Source organism: Thunnus albacares, chromosome 16 (assembly GCF_914725855.1).
Source record: "Thunnus albacares chromosome 16, fThuAlb1.1, whole genome shotgun sequence".
NCBI lineage: Eukaryota > Metazoa > Chordata > Actinopteri > Scombriformes > Scombridae > Thunnus > Thunnus albacares.
Window position 1 is genome coordinate 2397046 of NC_058121.1, and position 9694 is coordinate 2406739.

Below are 9694 nucleotides of genomic sequence, written 5' to 3' on the forward strand. Positions count from 1 at the left end.
AACACTCTGTACATTATTTTGTACATTACCCCACCCACCGTGCTTTCTTCTGAATGTTACTCGTTACGCCGTACATTACTCTGTACATCACGCATTACTTCGTGTGTTACTCCGTGTGCTACTCCGTGTGTTACTCCGTGTGTTACTCCATTCTCTACTTCATACATTATTCTGTATGTTACTCTATTCTTTACTCCATACATTGCCCTGTACACTACGCCGTGCTTTACTCCGTAGATTACTCCATATGTTACTCCAGGCTTTACTCCATACATTACTCTGTATGTTACTCTGTATGTTACTCTGTACGTTACTCTGTGCTTTACTCCATACGTTACTCTGTACGTTACTCTGTATGTTACTCTGTGCTTTACTCCATACGTTACTCTGTACGTTACTCTGTGCTTTACTCCATACGTTAGTCTGTACGTTACTCTGTGCTTTACTCCATACATTACTCTGTGCTTTACTCCATACATTACTCTGTGCTTTACTCCATACATTACTCCATACGTTACTCTGTACGTTAGTCTGTACGTTACTCCGTGCTTTACTCCATACATTACCCTGTGCGTCACTCTGTGCTTTACTACATATGTTACTCTGTATGTAACTCTGTATGTTAGTCTGTATGTAACTCTGTATGTTAGTCTGTACGTTACTCTGTGCTTTACTCCATACATTACTCCGTATGTTACTCTGTACGTTACTGTGCTTTACTCTGTACGTTACTCTGTACGTTACTCTGTGCTTTACTCCATACATTACTCCATATGTTACTCTGTACGTTACTGTGCTTTACTCTGTACGTTACTCTGTACGTTACTCTGTACGTTACTCTGTGCTTTACTCCATACATTACTCCATACGTTACTCTGTATGTTACTCCGTATGTTACTCTGTACGTTACTGTGCTTTACTCTGTACGTTACTCTGTACGTTACTCTGTGCTTTACTCCATACATTACTCCATACGTTACTCTGTACGTTACTCTGTATGTTACTTTGTATGTTACTCTGTACGTTACTCTGTGCTTTACTCCATACATTACTCCATACGTTACTCTGTACGTTACTCTGTACGTTACTCTGTAAGTTACTCTGTGCTTTACTCCATACATTACTCTGTGCTTTACTCCATACATTACTCCATACGTTACTCTGTATGTTATTCCGTATGTTACTCTGTACGTTACTGTGCTTTACTCTGTACGTTACTCTGTACGTTACTCTGTGCTTTACTCCATACATTACTCCATATGTTACTCTGTACGTTACTGTGCTTTACTCTGTACGTTACTCTGTACGTTACTCTGTGCTTTACTCCATACATTACTCCATACGTTACTCTGTATGTTACTCCGTATGTTACTCCATATGTTACTCTGTACGTTACTGTGCTTTACTCTGTACGTTACTCTGTATGTTACTCTGTACGTTACTCTGTGCTTTACTCCATACATTACTCCATACGTTACTCTGTACGTTACTCTGTATGTTACTCCGTATGTTACTCCGTATGTTACTCTGTACGTTACTGTGCTTTACTCTGTATGTTACTCTGCACGTTACTCTGTGCTTTACTCCATACATTACTCCATACGTTACTCTGTACGTTACTCTGTATGTTACTCTGTATGTTACTCTGTATGTTACTCTGTGCTTTACTCCATACGTTACTCTGTACGTTACTCTGTATGTTACTCTGTGCTTTACTCCATACGTTAGTCTGTACGTTACTCTGTGCTTTACTCCATACATTACTCTGTGCTTTACTCCATACATTACTCCATACGTTACTCTGTATGTTACTCTGTATGTTACTCTGTACGTTACTGTGCTTTACTCTGTACGTTAGTCTGTACGTTACTCTGTGCTTTACTCCATACATTACTCCATACGTTACTCTGTACGTTACTCTGTATGTTACTCTGTATGTTACTCTGTGCTTTACTCCATACGTTACTCTGTACGTTACTCTGTATGTTACTCTGTACGTTACTCCATACATTACTCTGTGCTTTACTCCATACATTACTCCATACGTTACTCTGTACGTTACTCTGTACGTTACTCTGTACGTTACTCTGTGCTTTACTCCATACATTACTCTGTACGTTAGTCTGTACGTTACTCTGTGCTTTACTCCATACATTACCCTGTGCGTCACTCTGTGCTTTACTACATATGTTACTCTGTATGTAACTCTGTATGTTAGTCTGTATGTAACTCTGTATGTTAGTCTGTACGTTACTCTGTGCTTTACTCTGTACATTACTCCATACATTACTCTGTACGTTACTCTGTGCTTTACTCCATACATTACTCCGTATGTTACTCTGTACGTTACTGTGCTTTACTCTGTACGTTACTCTGTGCTTTACTCCATACATTACTCCATACGTTACTCTGTATGTTACTCTGTATGTTACTCTGTGCTTTTCTCCATACATTACCCTGTATGTTACTCTGTGCTTTACTCCAGACGTCACTCTGTATGTAACTCTGTACGTTAGTCTGTACGTTACTCTGTGCTTTACTCTGTACATTACTCTGTATGTTACTCTGTACGTTACTCTGTGCTTTACTCCATACATTACTCTGTGCTTTACTCCATACATTACTCCATACGTTACTCTGTATGTTACTCTGTACGTTACTCTGTATGTTACTCTGTGCTTTACTCCATACGTTACTCTGTACATTACTCTGTACGTTACTCTGTGCTTTACTCCATACATTACTCCATACATTACTCCAAATGTTACTCAGTGTTTTACTCCATACATTACTCCAAATGTTACTTGCTTGTGCTTTACTCCATGCTTTCCATATCTGAACCCACGAAAGCAAGACAGCACTACTGTTCCATCTTTGTGTAATGCAGGACAAACACAACACTGAGTGTGCAGGAGCTGCCGATGTCTCAACAGGTATTGAAACAACATGAAAGAATAGTAAAGTCTAGTGGGTCAGTAACTAATGTTAGCAAGTTAGGCTAAATAGCTTCCGCTTGCTGAGTGGAATACTAAAAATTAACAGCACAGTAGGTCAGACTGTCCCTCATGTTGAATATTGTTGTTTTATTGTTTTGTGGGACTCTCCATCTCATGTTACTTCCTTAAGTGAACATAGACTACTTTTGCCCTCTAGAAACTACTCACTGCAATAACAGACAATAGCAATACATACATCTACACAATGCTAAATCTCTAGTCACTATACTACTGTTGTAAAGACACACACAGCTTCAACTGCTAACTGTTTAGAGCTAGCTGAATGTGGATAGCTGCACTATCATTATAGTTTATGTTGCCTCACACAAAAAGTGGTAAGAATTCCAATTTCAGTAGGTCTTTAAAAAGCTGCTTCTCAACAGGCTCTGTAAACATAGCAGACAGTGAAGACATTTGCTTAATCCAAACGATACTTTTTATGTGCAAAGTCAGCTTACTTCTAAGAACTCAGATGACAGGCACAGATTTCATTCCAGTCTGCACATAACTTGAAATTAATATGCACTACTTATAATTTAAAAGTCAAATGTGCCAGAGGAAAATCAGAGGTGCCCTGAAATAAGGAGCTAAATGCCAAATAAAAAGTAATGCACTAAAAGAGCTGCAATCTGTCAAGGGGTGATTTTTGGGGTCCAGAGACACAGTTTGACAATCCCGCAGCTAATCCTCCAGATTAGTGAAGGTATTCATATTCATATTCATCCACGCAGAAACCTTCAGGACAATTGAGGGTTTTTAATTCTGAAACCTAAAGCAATGGAGCTCCAAAGCCGGGCCGGGGGCCTTCAGCAGGCAGGAACGGCCCCGTGTCTAAAGGGGCTGGGAGACAAGCCTAGATCCCTTTGTCTCATCGTGGTGCTTTCACAGTCAACATCTTGCTCATGCTCCCAGTGCACTAAATGCATGAGGAGAATTTAATTACAGAGTATAGACTCCCTGCACACATATGCATAGACACACAGAGTGCAGCGGCATTCCTGCACTCGCTGACCTCTCCTCAAGGCCTCTATAAGAAAAGCGGCTGACTGGTTGGGTGGCGGAAAAAGGGGGGAAGGAGAGGGGGATGAATGGGGTGGTGGGGGGGGGGGGGGGGGGGGGGGGGGGGGGGGGGAAAGAGTCTACAGAGTGATGGCTTTGGCCTAACCTTCCCGCCCAGCACCCACACTGTAGACAAACACTGTGTTCTTATGTCAGGAAGTCTAATTAGACTTAATAAAAGCAGCATGTGAAATGTCTGTGATTCCTCCATGACAGAAAGAGGAAGCTCCATGCAGAGGGAGGCCCCGTCTGTGGAAACTCTGAAACTCTCAGCTTCAGGACAAGGGCAGCGCTGGTGATTGTGCAACACATGTGGAATGTTGTTGTTTGGTTGATAGGTGTCAGAAGAAAATGTGTCCTGTCATGCACGCATTACTGAGAAGCAACTGAAACATGTAGCACGTCCATTCAACTCACATGTGTTATTTTTTAACCAGCGGTGCAGGTACAACACTGTGCTAGTCCTGCTCTCAGTCACATTATGCCCAACATGGTCAACAGCTGTAATTTATTACATAGTAACTGATACCCTGCACAGGCCTGTATGTTTTTTCTATTTTTATTTTACCATATATGTGTATTTTATTTTACTACTGTCAGACAAGAACATTGATATTAGAGCATTCAGTTTTGACTCTTGTGGTGTAGTCTCTTCTCTCTCCAGCGCCAGTTCCTGGTGTTTTGACAGCACCTATTTACCTCATTTTCACACTCTGTTCCTCCATATTGTAATTTTACTAAAGTATTTTTTGTCAACTCTGTATATACAACATCTATTCCATGTGTGTTCATCCTGGAAGAGGGATCCCTCCTCCGTCAACGTTGGCAGTGAAGTACTGGGCTGATAATATACTGTATAGACTATAATATGTGTGTCTTTATTTTACTGTGTTCAATCTATGACACAAACATTTCCTTTGGAATGAATAAAGTTCTAATCTTATGAGTGGTTAATTAATTATTTATTAAAGCTTTATAAATCAGTTATGAGCCATTAGTAAGAGAAACACTGGGGTTGCTAGACTGAAAAAAATCCCTGTGGCTGGTGTCTGTCCTCATCCAACTTTACCTTTTCAGATAGCTTTGAGGAATATGATGATTCAAATTCAAGACTATTGTAAATTCGATGGTAAAAACAATGCTATCCTTTATTAATTATCAATGTTTTTAGCTTATTTTAGCCTTCATAACATTGTTTCCTGGTTTTCAGTATTGCTTTGTGTTCTTGATGTTGTATTGTCATGTCTGGCCATGTCTCCTTTGTAAAAGAGGTTTCTGACCTCAATGGGATTTACCTGGTTAAATAAAGATTAGATAAATATGTTTAAAAAGATAGTTAGTTCAAATTCACAAGGCTGGATTACCATCTGGGCAAAGTCGGCCCAAAACCCAAAGCCCCAAGTTGACTGCAAGTCTGTTGGTTTTGGTTATTTGATTAATTACTAGTTTCTATGGATAATTGCAGCACTAAAGTACAATATCAACTTAGGCTGGTCCTGCATTCGTAGCTGTTTTTGGGGGCTTGTCTTGTCACGAACTAGGTTTAAGAGCTTTATTGTTTTTAGCGTTCATTGTGATCACATGATTTATATTACTAATAAAGTTGTGTTCAATCAAATAACCACAAATGAATAAAAATGAAGTATTTTTCCAGCAGAGGAGCACTGGTTGCACTGGACTTAATATGAGCATCAAAGTGCTCACACAATGCACAGAGTCAATGAATATATTTCTACACAACTTACTAACAAACCTGATGACTTATTAGGATGTGAGAAACCAGCGAGCATTTACTCATGAATTACCAACATTTATAACTGCATTATTACCAAATAGAAAGTATTAGTGGTACAATATTTCTGTAAATTATGTTACAATTAAGAGTGAGATTTGCTTATCATTTAGAGCTTTTTCTTAAAACAAGTGGAAAAATCTGTTGCAGTAAGATTACTTGTTTCGAAAACAACTTGTTTAAATAATTTTCTATAAATTAATATCTTGAATGAAAACAGAATAAGAATCAAGAAAAATGACCCTTGATTCTTGAGACTTCTTTAAAAAAGTTAATTTGTACTGGAATATTTCACTTAATTTAAAGAAAATAAAACTTTTCGGACAAGACAAACATGACGTGTTAATGTGGAAATATTTCCAACCAGTTTCCTCTTACGCAGACGTACAGTACAACTCTTGGATGCAGCCTGACTGTGATGTACTCAACTCGAGTGACAAGTCAGATTAGTGAAAACAGACTGCTATTTAGGATGGATTAGATGAAACATTATCATTTTGTGTATTCATTCGCACACAAACACACACATAAACGGCAGCTGCACGCAGCTTCTCCAGGAGCCTGTCTGCACACAGCGAGTCTCATTAAAGCACACACGAGAGCCATTTGCAACATACTGTGCAACTAGAATGTTTGACAAGTTTAAATAATGTCTTTCTTTATTCAGCTATTGGGGGGATTTCATCCAATAACAGCAACACAGCTCACAGTTAATATCCAGAGCAGTTCAGTAAATTTGCAATGTGAGCACAACAGGCACATGTATAATCCTGCATCTGCTCAAGCAATGACTCATAGGAAAAATGTTCAAAGCAGATCCAGAAGCATGAAAAAAAATCTCTGCTCAGAATGAGAAACACGTCAGTCAAAGAGTCATCACTTCGAGAGTGAGGATGACTCATTTCCAAGTGATTCATCTGGGTTTGCGGTCACCGTGATAGGACCGCCAGCCAAAAAGAACTTCCACAAATTCGCTGGCTAAGGAGAGCGGCAAGTCCAGGCAGAGGCACAAAGACGTAAATGCAGCGCTGTTGTCAGCCAGCGAGCCAGCATGTGACCTACAGCCAAATGCCTTTGATTACATCAATTACTGTGAGCCTGACGGGGCCTCAGGGACCATTTTAACCGCCATTCATAACAGAGGCTGCCACAGATCCACCTATCGGGCTCAGGTTACCTTCAGGACAGATCCTCATTCCTCGAAAAGATATAAACTCACACATTGTTGCACATGAAGGAAAACATACGAGCAATGTATATTTTAAACTCATGTACGTGTCCCATCACTGAATCAACATGCACACACACACACACAACAGACACTCAGGAATACGTGTAACCGCTTGAACCCTGATTAACCTTTACATTGTCTCAAAACATTGTTTTTTTTAGTGTGTAACACATTTCTGTTTCTGCTTGTTCCAACATGCCACTGAAACTACAGTATATGATGTTTATACTGTCTGTAGTAAAATATTCACATGCGTGATGCAATTGCAATTGTGAATGCATATCGTACACATTTGTTGTTTTTATATATAGTTATATGTATCCTTATTATTTATTTTAACACTTGTCTAATTACTTCTGTCTTCTCCTGTTCTCATCTTCTTTTAAAGGAGCTTTTAACTTTTAACGAAAAATACATTTTTCCATAGTGTGTAACGCATTGTTATATCTCCCTGTTCCACGTCATTGACATTATATGATGCTTATATGTTTTAAAATGTTATAAAGTTTTATCATTTCTATACTTATTCATCTGTAACGTATTTTTATTCATTTTTCAAAGCTTGTCTAATTATCCCCTTTCCACCATTGCACATGGGGTTTGTGGAAATTTACATTATTTTACATTACATTACATTAAAACTAACATGTATTTATTATACATATTACAGATCAATAATCATTGCACCGTGTTCACATACATTTCTTGATATTTTACTGTAGTAACATCATTGCTCATCACTACTGTAATACATTGTTTTTTATTTACTTGTATTTAAAATGTAAGCATTTAATATGACTGTTTAGCATCTGTCATGTAGTGTAAATTGTAGGTTATTATTTTATGCTTTCCAGTGTTTCAGTGTTGGCTCACTGTATGTTTTATGATTCCATAAACATACAGGTTATACATTGTAAACATTAAATGTTTAATTAAATTAAGTTGAATACTGTAAAAACCCAAACTTTGAGGTTGATAAAAAGCAAATAAATAAAGTGAGACAGTGAAGTATAGTCACACTTATCATTTTATCTTGTATAAAGGTAGGATCTACTGTACGACAGACTTCATTATCTGTATTTGCAGAGATCATGCATATGTAGTAAATACAGTAAAATCAAAGTTCCATTTCAAGTACTGACTTCTGTGTAAGCTCTGTTAAGCTCAAACTCTGTTTGCAATGGCCTTGCAAAGAGTTTGAAATAGTTTGCTTATTTACTCTGTTTATTTGATAATGACCATTTAATTTAAAAACACAACAATAAAAGTACAATTATGTGATGCACTCTTAAACATTATTCATAATACAGTACCTCATTCGATGCAGATGTTTTCATTTTGCATGCATTGTGAGGTTTTGAGGCCAAAATGCTTTTTTTTGCACATTAAAAGCAAAAAGTAACGTGAAAAAACTCATGTGGATGTGGTTTTTGGATATTTGGTGTGAAAACATATGTGCTATTTTGATATGTATTCTCATATATGTACATATTCTCATATATATATATATATATATATACATATATATATATTTAAACCTGAGACTCCATGTTTTTATGGCTGCATCATTCAGTTAAATGGACATTTCATCAGAATTCAGCCTGACATATTTGGTATGTTTGGAAACCACGAGAATTCAACATCAAGTTCTGTAAGTTTAGGCAAAGTCTGGCTGCACAGCAGGGGTTTTTACTGTCTGACTCATTGGTGGGTCACTGAGGTTGAAGACTTTAACCCTCTTAAGTAATTTTTCAGTCTGGCACTCAGACAAGACAGCTAACAAAGAATTTCTGTGTACAGTGGAGTTTTTACTCTGCACATGACAATACAGTCCCCTCAAATACAAATATTCTAGATGTTTTGTGCATCATTTTATACACAATTCAGAGAACTTTGCAAACTTGACAAGAATTTGAAAGTTCTGAACAGTGCTTGGCTGCGCAACATTTTTTTTTTTTATCAATAAACCCACTGCTGGGTTCGACAGGGTCAAAAAGGTTAACAGACAGAAAATATTGGAATGCTGTAGAAGAACCCAGGTGCAGGAACCCACCTCCCTGTGTTTGTTCTCTGAGGACCTACTGTTTGGCTGGCTGAGTGGAAGGAACTGTAGGGTCAATCCCTGCCTCCGGCTTACCACAGGATCCATCTGACAGATTTAGCTAGTTTGCAGCTCTCTCCATACCTCAGAGATTAAAAGGTAAAAGGCTGAACCTCCGCAGATGACAGGTTGTCACTATGTGTTTGTAATGTGTGTACGAGTGTGCGTGGCATGCATGTACGTGGGCGGTGAGTTGGAGGGTTGCAGAGTTCAGATCAGGGGAAAACCAGTAAACACATAAACAACCATCATTGCAAACAACAAAAGGGCTTAGCAAACCAGAAGTACAAGTGTCCAGAGAGGGGGGCTTTGTTTACTGGCAGGTCTGGCTACTGTTCTGGAGGTTTGGCCAGTGGTTTGCAAAGAGGTGAAGATTATATATCATGAAATTTAATTTACACCTATTTTGAAAGGAGATGTTTTTCACACTGAAGCTTGTTCCACAGCCAGTGTCTGTATTCACACCACGCCTGTTCAATCCGGTTCACACATATCCTGCAAAAACCACAAAGTTT

At 38.4% G+C, this 9694-nt stretch overlaps 1 long non-coding RNA gene across 1 annotated transcript; it reads left to right on the forward strand.

Annotated features, from left to right (window-relative positions):
* The first annotated feature begins 2010 nt into the window (after positions 1 to 2010).
* Positions 2011 to 4994, forward strand: LOC122965468. Its single transcript, XR_006398233.1, has 2 exons — positions 2011 to 2933; positions 4272 to 4994. It is a non-coding gene; the product is annotated as an uncharacterized LOC122965468 (long non-coding RNA).
* The last annotated feature ends 4700 nt before the right edge of the window (positions 4995 to 9694 follow it).